At 38.3% G+C, this 26,099-nt stretch overlaps 1 protein-coding gene across 4 annotated transcripts in view; it reads left to right on the top strand.

Moving 5' to 3' along the window:
- The first annotated feature begins 1,534 nt into the window (after positions 1–1,534).
- CTNNB1 (catenin beta 1) overlaps positions 1,535–26,099 on the top strand; it is a 43,551-nt gene continuing 18,986 nt past the window's right edge. For 2 of the 4 annotated variants that reach the window (XM_027872228.1, XM_027872224.1), the window contains exon 1: positions 1,535–1,614. The gene's annotated coding sequence lies outside the window, so the exon portion shown is untranslated. Of the gene's footprint in view, positions 1,615–1,652; positions 1,677–10,875; positions 10,983–26,099 lie in introns of those variants that run through there. The other 2 variants (XM_027872227.1, XM_027872225.1) reach the window with 2 other exon arrangements.

Raw genomic sequence — 26,099 nt, 5'->3', positions numbered from 1 at the left:
AAAAAAAGAAAAGGGTCGCCTGTGGGACTTGAGAGATGGGGTGGGGGCGCAGGGAAAAGTGAAGGATGCGAAACAGTTTTCCACGGAGAAATCTCTGATTGGATAACAGAAAAGAAAGAAAGAAAAGAAGGAAAGAAAGAGAAGACAGGAAGACGAAGACAGGAATAAGGTAAAGACGGAAGAAAAAGAAAAGAGCTTAAAAGGAGAGGAAGATAGGAATAAAGGAAGGGAGTTTTAAAAGAGAGGAGAGAAAGAAAAAGAAATCTTAAAAGGAGAGGAAAAGGAATAAAGGAAGGTAGAAAGTTTAAAAGGAGAGGGAGACCGGAATAAAGGAAGAGAGAGAGGAAAAGCTTAAAAGGAGAGGAGGATAGGAATAAAGAGAGATAGGAAGGAAGGAAAAGAAGAAGAGTGGTCGTGGCCCCCTGAGGCATCCCCGAGAGCGCAGGAGGGATGCAAGAGTTGGTTGCCCGCGGCCACCTCGCCGGCACCCCCGCCTCCCGGCCTCCCCTGCTCTCGGGCGGCTCAACTTCTCAGAAGAGCCGAGGGGGCTCGGCGCTAGCGGGGACCCCCAATGAGTGCCCCCGTCTGGGGTCGGGGCTGGAGCCCTCCTCGGGACGGGGCGCGGGATGTGCGGCGCGTCCTCGGCTCCGGCGCCGGGAGCGCTCCGAGTCCCCTGTGTTAAAGTAGTACTTTCCCCTCCCCGGAACCCCGGGGGCGCGGAGTCCCCGGTGGGCCCCGCAGGGCCCGAGCCTCCCGCTCCCATTGGGTGGAAGGCCCGAGGCTGGCGGGCGTATTTATTTATTTCTTCTTAAAGTTAGACCTTGCAGGGAAAAGGGGGCGGGCCGGGGCCAGGACGGGGTGGGGGGCGCAGCTGGGGAGAGTATTGGGTTTTCATTGTGTGCCGGGGTCCGCGCAGGTTGGGGGGGGCAGGGAAGAGGAAGGAGAAGACGAGTGGGGGGGGCGCAGTCACGCCACAGCTGCCCCTTTAAGGCCGCCCTCCCTCTGCTCCCCTCCCCCTCCTCCCAGGAGCTAGTCTCGAGCTCCCACCTCGGGAAGAGGAGGCTCCGGACCTCATCACACCTCCGCCCCTTCCCCAGATCATTGCACCCCCACGCTGTGGGCTACGCTTCGCGGGGCCGCGGCCCCCGCCGCCGCACTGGGCTGGAGGTGTGGGCACCGCCGAGGCGGCCGGCCCCGGTCCCCGCGGGCAGCCTCGTCGCTAGCGCTTCTCGGCCGCCTCCCGGCTGGCTCTGCCGCGGCAGGGCGTGGGGACTATTTTCACCGTCTCGGGTCCCCGCCCCTCCCCCTCCTCCTCCCTCCCCCGCGCAGTGGAACGCTCCGCGCGGCGCCGGCGGCTGCTGCGGCCTCGGCGGCAGGATACACGGGCTCCTGCGTGCAGTATAAGAGCTCCTTGTGCGGCGCCATTTTAAGCCTCTCGGTCCGTGGCAGGAGGAGGATCCCGTGGAAGGGAGCCGGCAGAGGTGGAAGGCGGAGGGCGCTGGCACTGAGGCGGCTCTCGGCGGCGTCGAGCGAGCAGAGCGGAGCGCGGCGGGGCAGCAGCCGGAGACCCGAGGCCAGAGGACCCCGGCGGCGGGCGGCGGCCGTTCCCCTGAGGTGCTTGGGCGCTCGCTCGCTCGCTCTCCGGAGCGAAACTTCCTCGGAGGCGCGATCCCCGAGTGAGAGGGACGGGCGGCGGGGCGGGGTGGGGTGGCTGGCGGGCCCGGCCCGGATCGGCTCGGCTCGGTTCGGCTCGGCCCGGCTTGGGAGGCTGCAGCGGGCCCGACCCGGCGGGGGCTCATGGATGGGGCTGCCCGCCTCTAGGGAGGGGGGCGAGGGGCCGCGGCCGGCCGGGAGGGCCCGCCGGGAGCCGGGAGGGAGCCCCGGGGCCGGGTCGGGGGCGCCCAGCCTCCCTTCGCTGGTGGACTAGGCAGGGGCTTTAGAGGAGGCGCGCCACCGGGAAGGGGAGGGGGCAGGGAGTTCTGGAAGAGAAAGGTGTATCATGGCGGGGCAGGGGCTTTTAGAGGAGGGGGTGCGCCAAGGGCGGGGGGGCAGGGGCTTCTTGAGGAGGGGGCGCGCTCTGGGGGGGAAAGAGGTTTCCACAGAAGAGGGGCGCACCACGGCAGGGGGAGTCCCGATGTCCCTGAGAATTGGGGGGCAGGGTGTCTGCGGGGCTTTCTGACGGGGGAGCACTTTGTGGGGTGGGGGATGCAGTCTCCGGATCCAGCCTCAGCTCCAGCAGTGCATGTTGGGGAAGGTGGAGGTTCCGCTCTTCTGGAAGGAAAGCTCCATAGTTCTGGGAACTGTCTACTTTTCAGTCTAGTTTTAGGGGTTCCTATTTGCTGGCAGTCCGTGGGGAAGGGAAAAAGCCTAGGTCTCTTGGTGAGGTTTGGGAGGTGAGAAGGGGTTTTCGCTAAAGGCTGTATTTTCCTTTACAGGACCGAAAGGAAAGTTTTATTTTATTTTATTTTTTTTAAAAAAATAATAGTCTCTGTGGTCTTTAACTACTATGTGGATTTGAGCAGCACTCCTACCGGAGATGCTTTTCTGCTACATCTGGCACTGGAACATGAAAACCAAGCAACTTTTAATCTGAGCCAAACTCAGAAACAGCCGAGATTTATTTAGGGTTTGCTTACTTGGGGACTACCCGACTGGTTTAAATCAACTAGAATCTGATATCTATCTGCAATTAGGGTTTGTGACTGTATTTTGTTTTCTAACTGATTTAGGGACTTCTTTTATGTCCTTAGAGTAACTACTAAACGTTTAAAGCTTTTTGTGGTGAGTTGAATTTCTTTTTCTTTTCGGCTGCTAAACTGACCAAGCGAAACTTGATACAAGGCAACTTCTTTCAATGTTTTGTCTAGGGTAGAGATTTTCGAAAGGGATTTGGGAAGGAAGTTCCCACAACAGAATCTATGTATCATCTGTATACTTAACATTTTTCTCCAGCTTGAAACGCTTTGCATTTCTGTGTTACGGTTTCCTTCGTTTTCTTCTCTCTTGAAATATGCATTGTTCCCTACTTTGTATTTTCCAGACATCTGTCTCCCCTCCCCCAAAGTATGTGAGTGGTGCATGGAGTGAGAGGCTTGCTGCTGGTATGCGGAGGTCCGCAAAAGGAAATCTAGGAGTGGTTTTAGTGAAATGAGCTTTGTAGACTAGACATAAACTTGGGTAATCAAAGGTTTCTTTGAGACAGCTTTTAGTCAAAAGCAACTTTTTCAGATTTAGTTCAGTGAAGTTATCTTTTACATGTAGGCTTGTGATTTGAGATATCACTTTATTCCGTTTCAGTCACAATCTTTGGTAAGGTTTGATGACTTCCAGGTGTCTTCAAGTTCTTTGCTTCAACTTCATTGAAAAAGCTTATTGGATATCTTGTGATGGCAGCTATGTTATGGTGCAGTCTACTGGTTGCTTGAATTAAGGAATTAATTACATTTGTACTTGAGTCAGACTTAATTTTTACTTTACAATAACAAATCTTTTAATACATTATTTTAAAGCAAAAATTGCCACCCAAAGGTTTTAGTGACTGATGTTTCTCTTCTAGTTTCTTTGAGACTACCTTCATATATAAATTAGACCAGGATTTCTTAATTTTCGTGTGTATCATGTACCCTTTTGGCAGCTTGGTGAAGCCTATGGATCACCTTTTTTAAATGCATAAAATATGTAAGATTACAATGGGAAACTAGTTATTGAAATACACTTATTAGAATACTACCAGGAAAAAAAGTTCATGGACCCTAGGTTAAGAATCTCTGCATTAGACCATTTATTTCTGAGGTTATTGCAGTAGTCTCATTAAAGAACTTTTAAAAGTTTGAAGTTAAATGTATTTTCTGAAAGTTAAATGTAGAAGCTACTTAAATCTGAAAGTTTGGGGAAGTAAATTTAAGATTTGAAATCCTCATAAAGGACCCAAACTAAAAATTACCTTGACCATTTTGCCACTTTGTAGAGAAAACCAAATCAGGTTATTAATGAGGCTTAATTAAAGGACTAACATGGTTCAACAAGGCAGTTATTAGTATTTGTGAGCCTAGAGTATATAAATATTTTGTACAAAGATGATTTTATTTTTTAAAATTGTGATTTCATTGTTGTGGGTACTCTGGACAGATTATAACCCCTTCCTGTATAGCCTTATATGGGTTGCTAATGCCCCCCCCCCAAAAATAAATTTACCTAGTCACTTTCTGATGATTTGATTCCTATGAGTTTAATTCTTAAACATCTTGCCTTTCCTACTTGGTGCCCTCCATGTCACAGTGAGGTATTAGTGGGTCTTAAGTGGAAGCTACCAACATGGATCTATTAAGGTTCACATTGTAGTTCCTCTTCTCACTTCACCTTTTGGTTTTGTTCTCTATACTTGGGAATGCCTCCAGTTTTGCAGTCTCCTGCTTAACATACACTGGCTGTTTTTCAGGACTTAATCCCACAAGCATTGAACATGTATTATGTATAGAACATATGCATAGCATGAGATATGATAACAATGTCCCTGCCCTCAAGGAGCTTACATTGAGCTAGGGACCTAGTAGAACTATATCCTCCATGACATAGTTAGGATTTTGTAAAGCACTTTCTTTACACAGTACCTACCTTATTAGATTGTTAAAGATATTTTATTTCATTTTACAGTTTAAGAAACTTGAAGCTCAGAGAGAGGTCCAAGGTTGCATGGGTGTCAGAACCCCAATTGAAACCAGTTTTCTTCTGACTTAAAAGTCTAAGACTCTGTGTACTAGGAGTCCAAGACATTTCTAGTATTTGGACCTACCTCTCTGAACCTTGATTCCCTTCTGCCCTTTCCCCTGTCCCCAAGGCTTTGAGGTGATAGTTCTTTCCCTTCTAAACCTTTTTGACAAGATCGTAATCTGTTTCGTATTTGGGTGTGTCATCCCCATTAAACAGTAAGTTCATTGAGAGCACTGATTGTTGTATTTAGTTTGTTTCTTCCTAGTATCTGCCGCTTAGTAGGTGCCTAATGATTTTTTGAATGAATATTTTGTTGAAATCATGAGAACCCAGCTCCTACTGCAAAATAGCTGTTACTGGTGTTAGTAATGGGAATAATAAACTGTGGGACCTCCTCAAACATTCATTCTTCTGCCTATGATCCCGTGATGATTCCAGGTGAGTTAGGAAGATACTGAGGCAGGTAAAAGGTTGGGAGTAGAAGGCTAACGATACCAAATTTTACTGTAAGTGTTTGAGAACTAAAAAACATTTGAGAATGACCATTATTATACAGTTAGCAGTGAATTTGAAGCCCCCAGACAGGACAGCCTAATGAATTTAAGAATAGATATGGGCACTTAAGTTACATTTAGGAATATAAATGTGCTAGTATAATTGAAATTTTTTTTTGGAACACCAATCAGGTCATATTGAAACCTAGTAACACATTTGTTAAAATCTGTCTTATATTCCATCATTATGTTTTAGAGATAGTAACTTATTGCTAGTTTTCAGTAAAGGAGTAAAATTTAATTTGTGCTTTGTGTATTTGACTAGAAAAGGGAGAAGATGGCTGTAGTCACAAGCTAACAGAGCCCAACTAAATTGCTTCCTGAATTTCATTTTAAATTAAGTATAAATTTGATAAAATGTGGACTTAAAAAAGCTTTTTGTTGGAAGACAAGAATTGGTTTATCGGGTTTAAGTAACTTTCTACAATAACTAATAGTAAAATGTTACTGTATCTAATAAAAATTGTTGCTTGTAACAAGATGTAATTGTATTATAGAAGTCAAATGACCCCTAGTAAAATACTAGCCATCTGTCTTATAGCAGACAACTGTAACAGTTTTTTAATTCAGTTGTATTTCCATGGTGGTTTTTCTGAAATCTCTTGGCTGTTTCTAATATTGTAGATGCAAATATGGGCAAAATACTAGTTATAGATTATTTGCTTAAACAACTTTCTATTCTTTTGTATTTCCCTCTGTAGGAGAGGGTTAATCTGAAACACTTAATTTTTTAATTATTCAGTGTTTGAATTCTGAGAATAACTTAATTGAACTGGACTACATTTATCTAGTACTTTTGTTTTGAACAAAGCTTTTTCTTAGCTCAGATCTGAAGAAGTGATTTTAAAGCTTTGCCCCCACCCTCTGACAAAAAAGCTTTATGAAATTGAGAATAGGCATCGTAGTTGTCTCTACATTTAGGAATATAAATGTTCTAGTACAAAGGAAAGTTTTTTGTTGCTTAGCAGGCCAGAGTTTTTATAGTCCTAGGAGACTTAATACTATTTCATCTGTCATCTTTGTTTTACTGTTTATCTTCATCCTTTAAGAAGAGGGGGGAAATGTTGTTGGGGAGATTGATTAGGACCATAGTCTCTTAGGGATAGAAATTTCAGTGTCACATCCTTTAAGCATATTATCATATTTATTTCAAGTAGGCTAATTGTATATGTTGGAATTTTTATGGCTTGTGTGAGGGCCCTTCTTTCCTCTCATTCAGGTTGCTGTAAAGTTGAGAGTAATATGTTTATTGGTCAATGTGGGTGCCCTCCAGTGGCCAGAATAATACCTATTTTTGAGAAGGTAGGTATTGAATAACCTGGTTTGTCACAAACCTTTGTACCATTGAGATCCTATCAATAAACTAAATTGAAATCGGTAAAAGCTACTCACTTAAAATCTGACTTTTAAGCATTTTAATTTGTATCCTGTGGCAGTAGCTATTACTTTTCTTTAGACCTTAATGTTAGTGCTGTGTGACTCTTCCTACTCTAAATATTTCCATGGATTATGAGTTCATGATAGCTGAGGTGTTAAGACTCATTTAAACATTATCAATATTGCTTCTCTAGAATCAGTGTTTAGAAAAAGAAGGTGTAAGGTAAAAATTAGGAAGTTTTTACCCAGATTACTCAATAGAATAGACAACTCTAATATATCTTAATCTTCAACCCTAAATCCAAAAAACCATGTAAAATACATGAATTACATATTTAATATTAAACTATAAAGTCAATTTTTTTTGTATTTCTCTAATTTTCTGTGTCAAATTTCATACAACTTCCATTAAACATTTTTGTAAATTATATTCAAAACAGAATCATTAGTTAGCAAAATTAAAGGTTTGTTTAAATTAATCTGCCTTTTTTTTATTAGAAATGTATCAAATTTTCACATTGTCAAGTAATTTAATAGCAAAGTCCAGATTTATGGAGAGTCTTTTAAATTTAAACTGTGCCTCAGTACAAATCCATTGAAGATGCTTTTTGAGGTGTGTACCACTACTTACTCTACTTAGTGCTCCTTATGGAGGATTTTAGCCCCCTTTGACTTATTTTATTGAGGGATCATACCTATGAAAATAGTATAGTAAAGTCTAATGAACAGGTAGCTTGAAATTAGCCTAACAGTTTTATGTAAGCTGCCTGTCTTGCCACTGGACGCACATGACTGGAGGAGAGAGTGGGGCTGGTAACTTTGCACAGCCCTCCCTCACTTAAATCCAGTTTACTTGCAAGTCACGGCATCACCTTCCTGATGTCATGGTCCTCTTCTAGGACAAACACCAGCAACGGTTTTATTTAAGCTGTGCTTCTAAATAATACCTTATATTTAAAGTGCTTTCCTCATTAGGACTTTGTAGTGTTTCCATTCAACAAATGAAGAAACAGACTCAGAAGGGAAGTGACATGTCCCAAGATATGTTATTAAAGAGTGGAGAATGAAATTCAAGTCTTTAGATTCCAAATCCTGTTTCACTAAATTTAACATTTAAATTTAATACAGTGCCTACTGTGTGCCAGGTGTTAGGAATATTCTGATAACAATAAAATGGTCCCTACCTTTAAGAAGTTTATATTCTCTTGCAAATAATCCTATTCTGAATTACTGACCTGTAGCATTGAACATTTAATAAATGTAGAACCTGTCCTATCTACCTTTTAGGATTTTCTTAAGGATTATTGGTCAAAGGGAACTTGTAACATTGTCTTAAGCTTTTGTTGTTCAGTCATTTTAAATTGTGTCTGACTCTCCATGACCCCATTCAGGTTTTTCAGGGTCACACAGCCACTAAGTATTTGGCGCCAGATTTGAACTCGGGAAGATGAGTCTTCCTGACTCCAGGCCTGGCACTCTCCACTGATGCTTTATATCACCAGTTTTCTGTGTGATCCAGAAACTGCTCCCTTCCCTCCCAAGGAGTACCTGAGACCCTTTCACAAGGGTCCATTAGGTCAAAAAGTATTTTCATAATAATACTAAGGTATGTATTTCTAATATAGTAAATACTGATTGAGATAACCCACATAAACAAAAGCTGTTTGTGGTCCTCTGGAATTTTTAAGAGTGTAAAAGATCTTGAGATCAGAAAATTGGAGAACATAGTTTATGATTAGTATAATATGATTAATAGGGTCTTCATTGTATAAACACATTATAAATCCTACTTGATGAACAATTTTACTGTAATAATGTATGTCCATATGTAAGATGTGACTAAAATAAAGCTGCTTTTACAAACCATGTCAAATAGATGTTATTTCTTTATAGGCACAAAATCAATAGTTATTTGCTAATGTTGACTGTCTAGTGTCATTTTTTTTTTCAGCATAGTTTTTTTGTGTATAATAAGAATAAGAAGGCAGAGCTAAGATGATGTGGGAACCTTATAAGTAAGAGAGACAGCAGTTCTGGCAGACTTAAATCTAGGTTCATAGTGAACATAAAGCGATCACCTTCTTTAGGTTGGTATATGGTGGCCTAGGGAAGGTAGGTGGAAAGGAAGGGAAATTAAATCTTTTTTTCACCAGTCATATTTTTGAAAGGTAGTGTGGTCTGTGGCTAGAGAGCTATCCTTGAAGCCAATTACAGCTTGGTTAAAATCCTGCCTCTGGCACAAACTGGATAGTATGACCACAGGATAGTTTTAAGCTTGTAAATTGGAGAAGGGTTGACCTGTATTGATAGAATGAGTTATCTCACCTGAAATTTCCTTAACTGGAATGAAATCACAGGTTTAGTTTCTATCCTTATATATTAAAATTCAAACAACTGAATTGCTATTTATGTCTTTCGTATTGTATTAAGGTTCTTAAATTATTTGAGAAGGAGGCTCCTAAATTGTGTGAAAATGTAGAAAAAAATTTGTAGAAAACATTCTGAAATTATGCTTTATTACTTTTTTGTACAGCCTTTGAAGAAATAATGCTGCTCCTTTGAGCATTGAGTTCCTTTTAGTTCATAATTTGTGGCTGGCCTATTACTATATAACCAAAATGTTTACTATCCTAGCAGTTTTGCATTATAAGAAGAGGGACTGTACCTGTGAATTCATTGGTGTAGGGGACTTTGATGAGGAAACTTAGACCAATGCATGTCTGCACCTTCTCTGCAGCATAAAGTCTAACCCTGTACATTGAGAGACTGAATGTCTACAAATTCCATCTTCCTGACTTTAAAACGGATTCTGTCTACTTCACTACACTGCCTTTCATATATTCTAAAATTAAATCTCTTAAATTTTTGTTCTGAACTTTAATTATAAAAACTCGGTACAAATGGCTTCCTACCTAAATTGAACTTAAATTAAGTCTTCCTAAAATGTATTAACATTACTTGTTGAAGACTTGGATTTCTTCTTATGAGTATTTATTATAGTGTTTTCCTAAATAGAAGGAGTTGTTCAATCATATATACATCATAGCAGTTCTTTGCTTCTTAGTTGTGGCAGTCTTTTTTGCATGGCAGTATACTTCCACATGATAATTTGTCTTGATCTAATGGTATAGATTCATCAGAATATAATATACCACTTGATTCAGGGGCAAGGGTGAGGATAACTTGGGGTGGAACTTGGTCGTGGGCATCCAGTGCTTTCTTTTAAACCTGTTCTAAAACCCTATTTATATCTCCAGTATTTTCTAAAAAACAATTTTCAAGACTATAAGAACCATCTAAATTTTAGTCTTTGAGGTGAACACAGTTTGTGTGAAAGATACTTAAAATGGTTACTCAGTGTGCCCTATTGGAATGAATAGCTATACATATATTTATGTTTATCTTTTTCTCTCAAAATTCCAATAAATCATTAGGCTTGCAAATACTTTAAACTTTCCCTTTCTGAAGATTTGCCATGGCTCCTGCCAAGACTATCTCCTCCTCAATTTCTTCCCACTGCATTTGTTTTTCTTTCTTTAAAATTTAAGAAGTCAGTAGTGGAAATTATTACTGGAAAATATTTATGCTATGTTTCTTAGGTATTTTTATCAACACTAATTTGCTTGCCAACCATTTTGTTAATTGAAGATGGATTTAATAAGGATTGGAGCTGGAAGGAACCATAGAGGTGAAATGTTGGCCAGATAGTGGGCCATGGCAGAATGTCAAACACCTTGGGCCACATATGGCCCAAACACTCCAAAATGCAGCCCAAGCCAGATTAAAATGTAATTGGGAAGCATTTAATGAAATAAGAATATAATAAAACAGATTAATAATTATGTTTTAAAAATATGTGGCCCATAGAGATCCTTATGTATCATTTAGTGGCCCCTGTTTCTATTGGAGTTTGACGCCATTGGCCTTGGATTCCTCTGTGTGGCAACCCATTATGGTGTTTTTAAAAAATAACCAATGAAGCACTTTTTTTCCCCTAGGTCTACTATGTACAAGGCATAGTGGTACATTAAGAATTATTTGTAACCTACCAAACTGCCCTTATTCTGAATTAGTAAGGCCACAGTGTACTGTGTACTACATAAGTTGACATGCCCCCAGAATTTCTAATTGAAAGCTCAAGATATGTATAAGGTGTTGGAAATCTTAGGTTTGCTACTTGCCTTATTTTTTTTTAAACTTTTTTTTTTTTTTTTTTTTTAAGATGTATCCGGGTAAGGATTCCTACAAAGAAAAGTAACAAGTGGACAAGTTGCTTTCATTTTAATTTCCATTTCTCTTCCAAAAGAAGCTAAGAATAGCAGATAACTGATAAAGTATAAGGTACAGTTCATAGACTTTAGATATTTTAGCTTAACTTTGGAAATTTTGAAGATAATTATCCATTTCAGTCAATTTAGTGAGCTTGCTTTGCTATACTATTAATGATACCACTTGTGTATTTTAGGCAATAGTGTAAAAATATCACAACTTTACCTCTTCACAAAACAGTAGCAGCTTTTTTTGAAAATAAAAATGTAGCTTTCTTGTTAGACATTTTTCATGATCTACAGTGCCCTTATCTCAGCATAAAAGATAATATAAGTACTGCTGCTTAGGATGATTTGCTAACTCCTAGGGGACATGGGTTGTTTTATTACATACGATTTAAGATTGTGGAACACTGTTATTGAGTACCAGGCACTGTTAGATGAAACTATTTTAGCCTAATCTTATAATAATAACATGTATTCTATGCTTAAATTGTAAAAGCTTTGTAATTGGAATTGAGCATTAAATTTTTTTGAGAAACTAATTTGGTACCTTTAAAGGTAGATTTATTTCAAGAGATCCCTGAATCCCAAAATCATAGACTCACAAAATTTTAGAATTGGACATAATTTTAGAGAACATCTAGTCTACTTGCCTCATTTTTATACATCCCAAATCTGAAGTCCAGAGATGTGAAGTCAAATCCAAAGTCTCCTAGTTAGTGGCAAAGTTGAGACTAGAGACCAGATCTCCTGGTTGCACTATTATTTTATTTCTACTATTCTGCTTAGAGGTTTCTAATTTTTAACAATTAGCCAGTGTTTACGCCTTTCAGGGGGTTTGTTTGGTCTTATACTAGCTAGAGTTTGGTGCAATTTTAAACAAGCATATATAAAGAGTAATATTTTGAAAGTGTAAGCTTTTTTTCTAAAGGTCTTGAGCATAAGTGAGTAGTGTCTAAAATAACCCATTCAAGACATAGACCAAGAAGGAACGAAAATTCTTCACAGATTAATTTGTAGAGGAACAATTTCACAGAATTTTGGAGTTATAAAAGACTTTGATAACCCAGTATTTATAACATTCTATCTTGCAGCAAAAGGACTGGAGAAAGACTTCATTTGCAAATAGAGCAATTTTTAGTTTAAAATCAGAATCACACAATTCAGTTACTTGGGAAAGATACCATTTAAGTTTTAACTTGAGTGACCTTAAATGTCAAATTAATAAACCTCTACAAAAAAAGATTTTTAAAGAAGGAATTGGTAGAACTTATTTTTCTGTATCCCTTTCTATATATCTTAACATTTTTCTCTTTTAAAAAAAATTGGTTTAAAAATTTTTAGAAGAGCAGGTAACATGAAATTATTTAAAACCTGACATGAATAAACTGTTTTATTTAAGGCTCATACCCATCCTACTTCTCAGAAAGATTTAAGACTTACATATTAAAATAATTTTTAAGAGTAAAATTGGAAGGACTACCAGATGGAAGCAGCTTTAGGGGTTTTTAAATGCATTTTAATTGGTATGTATTAAATATTTACATTTCACAATACATCTTTTCCTCCACTCTTCCTAGAGATTTATTCTTTATAACAGAATAAAAAAGGGAAAACTTAGTTTAACAAAATTACTTGACAGTACATGCTGTTTCCCATTTATAGTCTCTCTTTTCTGTAAAGAAGGAGTGGGATAACTTCTCAAAGCCCTTCTTTGGGACTAAGAAAGGAAGGAAATGTTTATTAAATGTCAGCTATATGCCATGGCACTGTGCTGCTAAAGCATGTTCAAATAATATCTCATTTGATCTTTATAACAGCCGTGGAAGATAGGTACTATTGTGATCTGTATTTCTGAGATAATTGTTTAAGTGACTTTCTCAGGGTCACACAGATAGTGTCTTCGGCCAAATTGTAACTTGGGTGTTCCTGACTTTAGGCCTAGCAATATTATCCGCTGCACCACCTAGCTACCTCTAAGCTTAGTCATTATTATTTCATAGCATTCAGTTTTGATCTTCCTGTTATTGTCATCATGTGCATTGTTTTCCTAGTTCTGCTTGCTTTGTTACAAGTTTTCTCGTGTTTTTCTTGAGTCATTGTTTTTTTGCAACACAGTAGTATTCCATTACATTCATGGATCACAACTTGTTTAACTGTTTCTCAGTTGATGGGCATCTACTTTGTTTCTAGTACTTCTCTACTATAGAAAGTGCAGTTGTAGTTTTATGTTAGGGTTAATTAAAAAAACAAATAGTCACAGAAGAACAGCAGTATGCTGAGAAAGGCATGTGGGTACATAGTAATGTTACCAACTTGTGGCCCTTGGTTATTTATTCAAACCCATGATTATATGTTCTTTGTGTGCCTATCATTTGAGAGGCAGGTGGGTGGTCTGGAAGATAAGAAGTCCTGCTTCTGGCCAGTGTCTCGATTTCTCTGGGCAACTCTCAGGCTCTAACTTGCAGAGCAGGTACTGAATCTTCCTTTTGAGGAGTTCCTGTTAACAATGAAATCACAGGTTCAATACCTGTCTTCGTGCTTATGATCTCAAAAATGCAATTTCACACTCCCTTACGGTTTCTCTTGTGTGCCTAATGAAATTAAGTCAAAGGCTAATTTCAGTGTCTCTGCCCTAAAGCAATCGTCATTATTTTATTTCCTACCTTGTACTTTTAAAAAAAATGAATTTGGCTTTAAAAACTTAATGACACGATATATTTGGTCATAGAAATAGTGTAGTGTTCTATCAGATTTTGTTTCATAAAAGGTGACTTATAAATGAATAAAATTTGAACTGTAAAGCATACCCTAAAATTAGTATGATTACTTTATAAATCATAATGTATACATTTTTAGGCTTTGGAAAATACTTTTTACTTTGAATGATTATTTCCCTGTCCTTGCCTTTCTGCCTCCCTCCTGTGTTAAAAAAAAAAAAAAAAAAGCCACAATAACCCAAGTAAATTATATACCTTTTCATAATTCTTTACCTGTTAGTTGAAAATATCTAACTTACGGTATTATTTTCCAAAGTTTAAGAGAGCCTTATAGTTAATGAAATTGAAGGAATTACTTTCTTCAAACAAAAGGCTGTTTCTGGGCCCTAAAGTATAGGGCAGGGACTGTTTTCCCTTTTTCTTTTTATCTCCAGCATGTAGCACAATGTCTGGCACAAGGTAAGTGCTTAATAAATATTTGCTGATTGGTGTTTTAAGCATAAGATCATTTTAAAAGTTATTTGTATAATTACGATTAAGTGTATTACTGGTTGCTGTATAAAAGAAAATATAGCAAAACAGCACCTTTCTGGGAATTGGCAGAATAAGCACTAATTTTATCAAAGGGTACATATTTTTGATACATATTTTAGGGCCTGTCATATGACTGTCTTTGAATCAGAGGAGCTAGTATCACTGTATGTTAGAGGAGCTGGTTAGACTACTTTACAATAGAGCTAAAGGTGCACTGAAATGAAGAAGATAAGAGAACTGAACTGGAAGCAGAGTCTGGTTTGCTTAGTAGGGTGAGAAGTCACTTATATCAGGGTCCTGAGCAAGATAAAGGGACCTGTTTTCTGCTTCATAGTTCAGAAAGTGCCTTTGGAGGGAGACTGAGAAACAGTCCTCCAAAGTTTCATGTACTTAATCAGCCTATGTCAGCCTTGTAAGCAGTCACATTTAAGTTTAAATACAATTAGGATAGGTGAACTAAAGAATGGATGCTATGTAACTGAACAAAAAGTCCCATATCTAAACAAAGAGTTCTTGAAGACCAGAGGTCTTGGGCAACTTATTACACTGTAGCTGTTAAGTAAGGCCTTTTCTAAGGGAGCTAGCCATTCAGAAATCAACTGTACTTACAGGCCAAGGCAGTTCTCTACTTTTGCCTCTGCAGTTCAATTTTAAACTCTTCGAAATTAGACTAATTTGTGCTTCTCCTGTATCAAGCACAATGAGGAATAATAGCTAAAAACAAGTGTTTTGTAGATTTGATTTGTTGAACTAGATGTAAACTTAGATACCACTTTTCCTAGAAACAGAAAGAATAGTTTAAGGAAGAGGGACAACAGAATAATCTGGTGGTAAAACCCTGTACCTTTTATTTCTTGTCACAGTGTTTCATGGAGAGCCCAGCTGTTTATGTGTAATTAGTAGAGGCAGCACCACAAATTTTTTACTTTGTAGAGCAAAATAAGTTTCTTAGGGAAGGAATGGACTCTCATCTTTCATTCATTGCATGCAAAGTACCATTTATATGGTAGAGAAGTTAAATGTTTTAGTTTTTGAGAAGCTTAAAATGATTTAAAAGAATTAGGGACTTGCCTTACTTCTTAGGTAGAATAGAAAATTCATTTAGCACTGGCAACTAATTGTTGATTGGTGGAAAAGGCCTAATTGCCCATGTAAATCCAAGATTTAAGTGTTCTGAGGGAAGTTCTGCTAAATATGTCTGTTTAACAGTATACAAAATTAGAGGTCAGACAAGAGGTGAAAAGTGTGAAGAAGGCATTCAGATTAGTTTTTAATAAACTCCTTTGAAATACATTAGCTAACACCTCTTAAAATATTGTGAGCCATGGAAGAATGTTGAACCTTATGCTATGTGTATATAAATGTTATATGATGAACCTTGTGGTGAAGCTTGCTAGAAATGTCAGTTGATGTGCTTTTTTATTGAAGACATAATTGTTGCAGACTTGCCCAAAGGTTTATTTAACACCAAGTAAACTGGTTCAGAATTGTAACTGGTTTTAAACTGTACCCATGCATTAAAGGGATAGGAGTTGGAATGTAATCCAGTGGTTTGAGGAGGTAAGGATGTAGTAAAACCACTTGTCTTTGAAGTTTTCTGTAGATGAATTCCGTATGTATAAGGGAGGAGGCACTAGAGTGTTGGAAAAAATTAACTACAGACTTCCAAATGGAGTTCCATTTTACTGCACTGTAGAAAAGTGCTGACATAGCCAACTATCTTTCATATCCACTGAAAGAATGCAGTCATGTTGAACTTTACTTATACAACAATTTATTTAGAAATAAAGCTAGAAACTTTCAATATAAATTTTATTCATCGTTACTCTGAGCAAGACACTATGCCCAGGAAGTTGAGTTTTTTGAGTTGTATTTATATTATTATTATTATTGTTATAGTTGTTGTTTCTTAATTATTGAAATCGAAGCTTAGCTCTCTTGCTCTGTAAACTTCATCTGTCTGGAATCATTTTTCTATAGGAGTAATGGCATACAGAAGTAAAAATAATGCTCAAGTTAGTTTATATTCATACTTATTTTTGCTATTAAGGATCATAAAATTTATCTTGCATAGGGTATCAGTATTGTGGAGGCATGTGTAATTTGGAAACTATTGAGTCTTGGCTCATATAGAATCACAGACTATGAAAAAGAGTAAGAAATAGGAAATATGTAGGCATCGGAAGGACAGCCTTATAATAGAATCATGGGGCCGCTGGTTATATTGTGATAGGATTTAGTGTAGAAGTGGTTTGAGAGGAGGTAAGGGACTTTGTGAAAACATATGTCACTTGGAAGGCAGTTCATATTAAATGTAGCCCCAAAAACTTTATTTGCATACTACATGAATGGGGTGTTACTGGGAAGTGACCAACCAAGCAACCATAATAATACTTAGAGACTACCATGATACATCAAGGAATGTTGTCTTGAGAGAAGCTTTATAATAAATAGCACTGTCGTCATGTCTCTGTATGAGAGTATTTTGGTTTGTGCGGTAGATTTGTTTTTCCTGAAAAGTTGTACAAAAAAACTAGAATATTTTATAGAAAACCTTTCTGTAAAATAAAGGATTCTTCGGTAATGTGCTAACCATTTTATTTTTTAAAAGTTTTATTGGTACCTTTTAATAGCAAATTCAGTTCCCCGATAGCCTTCCTTGTAATGAAACAGGCAACATAATCTTAACATAGCTCAGTCTGGCAACATATGCAACTTTATGTCCCTGTAGGACCCTACCTCTCTACTTAGAGGAGGGAAATGTGTCATCAATAACCCTTTAATTTATCTTTGCTAAATTAAGAAGCTCAGTATATAAGGTGCAAATAAGACATTTCTGTATAATGAGATTTCTTAGCACCACCTAGCTCATGCCCTATTTTATTGAGCAAATTCCTTGGACTTCTTTATGAGAACAGCCTAAATTTATCTTACATAGGGAGTCAGTATTGTGGAGTTTCTTAGCTATTTTTTACAAAGAAAAAAGAGATTTATATGGAGGCTTATTTTTTACTTTTGAAGTATTGCAAGCCTAGTAAACATTCTGAAGGCTACTGCAGACTATTACCTGTTAAAGAAAAATATGAGAAGTTAGGGTAAATGAGAGAGAGGGTACTAATCTATATAGAGCAGTAAACTCCATTTATCACTAGGAGAATCAAGTGACCTGCATGTGCTAGTCAGGAGTGTTGGGGAAGAGGGTCTTCATCTGCACTGCTGAAACAGATTCACCACCATCACCACTTTTTTTTTTCCCCAGAGTAGGTTCCATGCAACAAACACTTTTCAAATGCCTACTTTGTAAATGGCACTAGGCCAAAACTGCAACAGTTTGTGCCCTTAAGGAGCTTCCTTATCCCATCCCTCAGTCCATTAAGCTTCAGCCTCAGTTTTCTTGTCTATAAACTGGAATACCATCTATGGGGTGTTACTTATAGGGTTGTTTGAAGGATTAAATTGTACAGTGTACATAAAGTGTTTTAAGTGCTCTGTAAATGTCAACTTTTACTATCATTTTACTGGGTTGGGGATACAAGCAGTTGAGGGATCAGAAAAGTCTGCAATTAGGAGGTGGTCTCCAAGATGAGACTTGAAAGAAGCTAAGGATTCTCAAAGGTGGAGGTGAGACAGGTTTGCATATTTCAGGCGTGAGGTACAGCTTGAACAAAGACAAGGATGGAGGTCAGTGCTAGAGGGTTAAGTCTTCTGGTTGTCTATAGAAAGAATATGAAATGCTATTGCTCCTCACCTCTGCCTCTTAATTTCACTGGTTTCCTTTGTCTCAGCTAAAATCCAGCCTTCTGCAGGAGGCCTTTCTAGGTTACCCCAGTGCCTAGTGCCATCCCCTTTGTGATTACCTCCCATCTACTATGTGTGTGTAACTTTGCAGTTATTTACATGCCTACCCCATTAGAATGTGAGCCCCTTTAGGGCAGGAACTTTGTTTACTTTCTTTTGTACTTCTACTTTCTTTAATAAATGCTTTTTGACTGACTATATATGAACATTTCCATTTTATATGAGTTATTTGGAATCATAGGAGTTAACAAAATTAGATAGGTTATATCTAAATGAAATGAGTTATGGAGCAACCTGTGTGAGCATTCAGGGAAACTTTAAAGTATTTAAGGGAACAGGAGCACATGACTTGATATTTCTAGGCCTTGGACACAAAAAGGTGTGGCTATCTTTAATGGAGAAAAACTACCTCTAACCTGTCCTACTTGACTCGATATTTTTAAAATGTCAAAGAATTCAGTATTTGGCCTCACTGTGTTCAGGGAACTTGACAAATGCAGGCTATCTAATGTAATTCCTTGGAGAATTTGGTCATTGAGATAATCATATTTGTAAGGGATGTCTAGATGACACTTGTCATAGTTAATATTTGTAGGTACGTAGTTCCCTAAAGCATTTTTATCTCAAATTGTTGGTCTCGATGGGTCTTGAAAGTAAATTAAACATTTTTCTTGTTTTCCTGTGCAGGAGTTTTTAAAGCCTTTCTGGATAGTGCTTCTTATATAGAAAGTAGCAGGTTTCATCTTAGCACTTGGTAAAAGTGGGTAGCCCAAGTTAAAAAGTGCTTGAGAATTCTTGTGTTATCTTAGTGTCATTGCTACTCATGGCATATATCATACATTGCTTTATTAGTGATATGAAATAACTATTGTATGTTTATTGCTGTGAATTATCTGGTGGGTTCACTTTCTAAATCTTTAGCATTAGTATACCATCCATAAACTAAAGAATTACAAGTTTCTATTTTGTTTTGTGATTTCATCACGTGGGCATTCCCTTTGCTGACAAAAATCATAATTCCTTCATACTTGTACTGTACTTTTTCATTCTTTACTGTGTCTTCTCTATAGAAGATTCATCCCAGAAAATAGGAGTCTTTCTTAGGATCATAGAATTTAAAGCTGGAAGGAACTTTAGGGATCCTTTAGTCTTCCCCTCTCCTCCATATTTAGCAGATGAATCCCAGGGAAGGCGAAGTGACCTGTCACACAGCTACTAAGTGGCAGAGCTGGAAGCGAAACCCATGTTCTCTGATGCCAGATCAGTACTCTTTCTACAGTACTGCTGTACATTTTTTTTTCTGTCTCAAGGGTTCTGATGTGCTCTTCCACTTGTGTCTCTAATGCTTGGTATGTGATCAGCCTGTTGCCATTTTCAGTCATACACATCCCTTTGAGGAGCAAGGAGGGGACCTCTGTATGTTATAACATATTTCTGATTTTAAAATTAAGCACTAATCCTTTACATTCAAATAGAGGTAATTTTTAGTTGACGCTGCGCACATATTCTTACACAAAAAGTGAATTTGGTGTACCCAGTAGACTACAGTATTAGAAAACATTTATAAACTAACCACCTCAGTGATAACTCAGATGAAGTTTCTAAAAACTTTAAAGGACTATCCTTAAAGGTAAGTTTGATTGAATGAAAACAGTGTTAAGTGAAAACACAGCTACTAAGTATGTGTCTGAGATCGGATTTGAACTCAGGTCATCCTGAGTCCAGGGCTGGTGCTCTATCCACTGCACCACCTAGCTGCCCCTTTCAACTTTTTTTGGATCCCTTTTTTGATTCCTTGTTTTTGTCTATATTCTGGTTAGTTGAGGTGTTAGGTGCTGTTTTTGCTATATACTTCAATTGCATTCTGGATTAAGTAGGCTTTTATGGGCCCGTCTTTAGACATGGACAATTTTGATATTACTTTGGTGTATCTGATCTAAAATATGTGGCTGTTTCCTCCATCATTACCAATTCTAACTCATCATTCCCTGTATTGTTTTGTTCATATTTTCCCTAGGATTTCTACCTCTTGTTCTTTTTACTGGTACTCTTGAGAGTTCCAGGTCAGCATTCAGGTTTTGCATGCGTTATCTCTTACTCTCTACATGAACAACCTACCTTCTTTTTTAGTCATATTTCCTAAATAGTATTTTTTATTCCACTTCTTGGTGGTTTAGGTCACATTGAAGTAGTGTCACAGCTTACATGTGTCTACTATATATTTTTCCATTGACTTTTGGGTCACCTTCAGCTTAGATTATGATCTTTTTAAGATTTGTAACCATGCAGTATCAGCTGGAGAATGTTTGTGTTTTACACGGGCGTTTTGTATCAAAGAACAGCCTGGGATAGCTAAAAGAACTGCACAGTTCTCCAAATGTATCCCTCCTGCTTTCTTTGTCCTTTTCAGTTCTAAATGTAGCTCATCAGTCTACAGTACCTGTACCATTGTGTGTGTGTGTGTGTGTGTGTCTGTCTGTCTGTAAAGGAGTAGGCCACTTAGAATGTGCGGAGAGTCTGAGATGTAGAGTATACGTAAAGAAATGTAGTTAAATCCCAAGTACTTTCAGCGACTTCAACTAGACCAAGTGTATTACCTTCTAAATTCTCCTTAATACTCTGGTGATCAGCTCCAAACACTTGCCAATGTACTGTGTCCATTTAACTGTTCCCACCTCAGTTAAGGCCTTCTCTCCTTTTTTGGGGGGGGGGGCCTAGACAGTGAGATTAAGTGACTTGCCCAGGGTCACACAGTTAGTAAGTGTTATGTGTCTGGGGCTGGATTTGAACTCAGGTCCTCCTGAATCCAGGGCCGGTGCTCTATCCACTGCACCACCTAGCTGTCCCAAGGCCTTCTCTTGCAGACTACACTTGAATTATGTAGGCCTCCATTCTCTTTCCTCTCCAATCATCTCTGACACAGTTGCTAAAGTAATTTTCCCAAGATAACAGGTCTGACCATGTCACATTTTTGCTCGAATGACCTTATTCTCCCTGGGAAAACCTCCACAATTGGATCTAACCTACCTTCCAAATCTTCTCATGTTACTTTCCTTCATGTCCTTTTTCCTGCCAGACCAGACAATATTAGCTAAGCCTTAAAAACTGAAAATGTATCTTTTGATCTCTTCATTATCAGAAATCTTCCTCCTTGCCTTGAATCATTTTGTTTTTATCTCTACCTTTCGATCCTTGATCTTCTTTCAAGGCACAGCTCAAGTGCTGCTCCTTCCTGATCTTTGTTAGTGCTCTTTCCTTCCTAAAATTATTTTTATGATGATGGTGTTAATTGGCATTTATATAGCAAGCACGCTGAAGGTGCTTTAGATACATTATTTTATTTGAGCCTCAAAACAGGTCCTACAAGTATTAATTATTTTCATTTTACAGATTGGAAAGCTGAGGTTTAGAAAGATTAAGTGATTTACCTAAGGCCATGCAGCTGGCAAATGTCAGGCATAATTTTAAGCCAATTCTTTGGCTCCAAGTCCAGCATGTTATCTATTAGGCCATGATAATCTAAACTTCTTGAGGGCAAATAGGGACTAGTTTTGTTTTGTTTTGCCCTCACAGCCTATTACTGTGACTTATACATAGGCATTTAATGTTGAATTGTGATTAAGTTCCACAATGTCTTGATACTGAATACTACTTCCATAGCTTAGCCTACTCTGCTTCAAATTAGTTACGGCACCAATTAGTGGAGGCAAAATTGACGTTTTACTGAATTATCCGTAGTAACGTGGAAGGAATTGGTGGCAGCAACATCTCTACCATTATTTCGTTGATGTGAAAATACAGACTTTCTTAATAGCACAGTAATGTTACTAAGATAATAAACCTTACCGTAAGGTTAGGAATTTTCGTGAGCCTGAATAAGGTCCCCAGATTGCTTTAACAGCTCTAGCTCTGCTTGATTTATTCTCTTTATCCCTGCTTCTCTTCCTACTCAAGTGGCTCTGGCTAGTGGGTTTTTTTTTCTAGCCTTCTTCCTCATGTACCATCTTTCCCTGTTCTCCAAACATTGCAATGTTTTACTTTATCAAACCTTAAAACAGCTTTCAGTTGCTGGCCCAACCATTTAGCAACCCTTTCCCCTTTAACAGAATTGATTGTGGGTTTTTCTGTTATAAAGGAGTAAGAGCTTATTGGACATATTGACCCACATAATAGTGTAAATTGTCCTATTAATACTTGAATTTATATTGAATTTCTAAGAACTTTTTTTTAATCTATCTAGTATTGTTACCAGTGTTTCATTACTCATTCCAGTAGTTTTAACAAATAAGGTTTTTGTCCCTTTTCAGGCAATAGTCAGATTCAGATCTGAAATATAATGCTGACATGCTGATTGAGAATGTATTATGCAGCAGTAATCAGAATTGGTTGTTGGCCTATTTAGAGAATAAAACCTTTTAAAAGGAACTTTTTAGAGAGGTAGAACATTTAAATTTCTTAAAGGATTAAGATAATTGTTAAGACATGTGGTACTAAAACTTGGTTAAACCACCATTAGTTTTGCTCTTTATCAGAAAATAAGACACTGAAAATGGGTTGAAAAGTGCCACTGAAAGACATTTGGTTAAAATTCCTGGAAATGGTTTCAGACGACTCATTCATAATAACATACATTTCAGTAAAATACCATATTTCACTGCATAATTGTCACACCCTGTAGCATATGGATACACATTTATCTCTCATGCATTGCCAGCTGTGAGCCTAGAATTTTTAGTGCATGTACATTGTCAGTATTCAATTTTGAGGTACATTCACAAGTATTCTGTGCAGTCTAATTTTGCACCATACAGTTTAGTGATAAATGATTTTTAAGTAATACTGGCACAATTTTTAAAAAGAAAGAAAGCTCATAATGGTTGTACCCCTCTTTTTTTTTGTTTGCAAAAAATTGGCTTAAAAACTACTACAATTATGCGATGAAATACGGCAGTTTATTGGTACATCTTTTTTACTTTTTTACACCTGCCACACATCTTTACATATCAGTGGAAACCCGGAATCTGGAACTTGCCTCCATTTTGTCACCTCTTACTCTGTTCTTAATCCCTTACAATCTGGCTTCTGATCTCATCGTTCCACCAAAACTGGTCTCTCCAAAGTTGCTATAATGAGCTCTTAATTGCTAGGTCCAGTGGCAGCTCAGTGCTCATTCTCTTTGACCTCTCTGCAGCCTTGAACACTGTCGCTCACTTTGCTCCTTGATACTCTCTTCTCTAGGTAGTTGGGCAACTGCTCTCTCCTGGTTTTCCTCCTAAGTATCTGACTGCTCTTTCTCTGACTTCTTTGCTGGATCTTCATCCAGATCATGCTCCCTAACTGTAGGTGTCTGTCAGGTTTCTGTCCTGGGCCGTCTTTTCTTCTCTTCTCGATGCTGATGATTCTCAAATCTACTTATCCTGACCCTAACTTTGGGCTTATCTCCAGTCTTGCGTTTTCAACTGTCTTCAAGAGATCCCAAATTGGATGTCTGGTAGGCATCTTAAATTCAACATGTCCAAAAGGGAATTCGTTATCTGTCGCCTCCCCTCCCCTTCCCCTGTTACTGTAGGAGGCAACACCATCCTCCAGTCCCTCAGGCTCACTACCTAGGAGTTATCCAGGACCCTTTCCTATCTCTCACCCCGCCTACCCACTCGCTACCCCCAATATCCAAGCTGTTGCCATGACCTGCTGATTTCACCTTTGCAACATCTCCCAAATACAACTTTTTCTTATCCTCTTATGCTGCATGTTGCCCCCACTCTGGTGCAGGCCTTCATCACCTCACACCTGGACTATTGTAATAACCTGTAACTGGTTCTGCCTGCCTTAAGTTTCTCCCCACTCCAATCCACCCTTTATCCAGCTAGTAACATGATTTTCCTAAAGCACAGATCTGACCATATCACCCCCCTCAATAAATTCCGGGGGCTTCCCATTGATGTTCTGCTTGGCATTCAAGCCCTTCATAACCTAGCCCCCTCCTACCTTTCTGATCTTTCACCTTACTCCTCAGCATGTCCTCTTCAATCCAGTGCCACTGGCCTTCTGACCTCTCTGACTTCCTTTTAAGTCTCAACTAAAATCCATCTTCTACTGCAAGCCTTCCCCAACCCCTCTTAAATCCAGTGTCTTCCCCTTTGTTAATTATTTCCTGTTCATCCTGTATCTAGCTTGCTTTGTATATATGTGTTTGCACATTGTCTCCCCCATTGGATTATAAGCTCCTTAAGGGCAGGGTCTGTCTTTTGCTACTCTTTGTGCAGAGTAGGTGCATAATAAATGTTTGTTGATTTGCTTTTAATTTAAGCCATAAGAAATTGTGAGATCATGCTCTGTAGTTTTAATCTGTTCTAATTTCAAAACTGTGTAAAAAAATCTGGTACTTAGTGTTTGATAAATCCAAGAGCATAAATTAATGGAGGAACTCCCTATATAAGATCTGCTGGCAAAATTGGAAAGTTACTTGGCGGAAATTAGGTTTAAACTAGCATGCCACAATAGTATAGAAATGTACCATGAGTATAAATGGAGTATATTTTAAAAATTAGTAAGTATTAAGAGATACATTTCACAACTATGTCTGGGGGGGTGGGGATTCCTAATGGAACAAGAGAACTGGTGGTGAAAGACAAAAGACTATTTGAATTATTTAAAATGAAGCTTTACCGAAACAAAATTCAATGAAGATAGAATAATATCAAATATTTGCCTCATATATGCTACTAATCTAACATCCAAGCTGTTATTACAGTTAATTGACATGTAAGACCTTGCTGGAGTCATTCCCCCAGTAGATAAATTAATAGTTTTCAAAAGAATGGCAAATTATCAGAGATCATATGAAATCATGCTCCAAATCACTAGTGATAAAGAGTAATGAAAATTAAATTAAAACAACCCTTGAGGCTTTACTATCCACCCAACAAATTAGAAAAGATGAAGATGATGCTAAAAAATGGAACCTTTTTGGTGGGACCATAGGAAAACAAGACTAAAACATCTTGCATTTTTCCAGTCTTCTAAAAACCAAAGGTGGCGCAGTGGATAGAGCACTGGCCCTGAAGTCAGGAGGACCTGAGTTCAAATGTGGCCTCAGAGCAAACACTTGACACTTACTAGCTGTGTGATCCTGGGCAAGTCACTTAACCCCAATTGGCTTAAAAAACAAACAAAAAAAAAACCCCCCAAAGTTCATATCCTTTCACCCAGCAACCCCATTTAGCCTTGGAAGACCATAGACAGAAACAAAGGGCCAAGGTATTTAAAAAACAAAACAAAACATTCATAATGGCATTTTAAATTTTAACAAAGCGTTAGAAAAATGATTAAACAAACTGGTATATGAGTGTAATGGAAACAATATGAGCAATTCAGATAAACCAGGAATTTGTGAGAACTGAGAGTTAAGCAGACTCTGAAGAACCATAAACACAATGATTACAATAATATAATTGAAGATTGCTCAAAGGAGTTGAGACTGAGTAATTGTAATAACCAATCTTGATCTTTGAGAACACATAAAATATACTTTCTCCTCTTACAAAAAGGTGGGAGACCATTTAGAGGTAGAATACTGCCATATATTGTGGCATACATACAGTTATTATATAGCTTGTTTTTGTTTAATGCTAGTTGTAAGAAGGAAGGATTCAGGTCTGGTAGTAGAGGGGTACGACTGCAATAAGAGAACAAGAGGCATCCATGAGTCTTATTGACAAAAAAAAAATTTAATCTGTTCTTTTTATAATGGTAAAATAAATTGCAAGTGTTTTTGTTTTGAAAACCACTGACTTGGCATCAGATAAATCATAGTACAACCAACAAATGTTTCAGAAGCAGATACATTAACAGAATACCTACATGATTTTACTAATAAAAGATTGTTTAAAGTCCAAATTTAGTGGATATAAGGGGTACCTTTGTGCTACATGTACCATTAAGCATGCAGGTTAAATTTTTAGTAGTTGGTTTTTTAACATATAATAGTGCATAGTATGATATGCATATTACAAAAAGACAGATCATATGGCAAAGTCTGGCCCCAGGGGCATCTTTGATTGGTTTGCCCTAGTCATCTAGCTAGTTTGTATCTGATGCAGAACTTGAGCTCTATTCTTTCTGATTCAGATGCT

The sequence above is a fragment of the Vombatus ursinus genome, unplaced genomic scaffold (genome assembly GCF_900497805.2).
Source record: "Vombatus ursinus unplaced genomic scaffold, bare-nosed wombat genome assembly UNPS02014799.1, whole genome shotgun sequence".
Taxonomy (NCBI): Eukaryota; Metazoa; Chordata; class Mammalia; order Diprotodontia; family Vombatidae; genus Vombatus; species Vombatus ursinus.
This window is presented reverse-complemented; position numbering and strand designations above follow the sequence as displayed.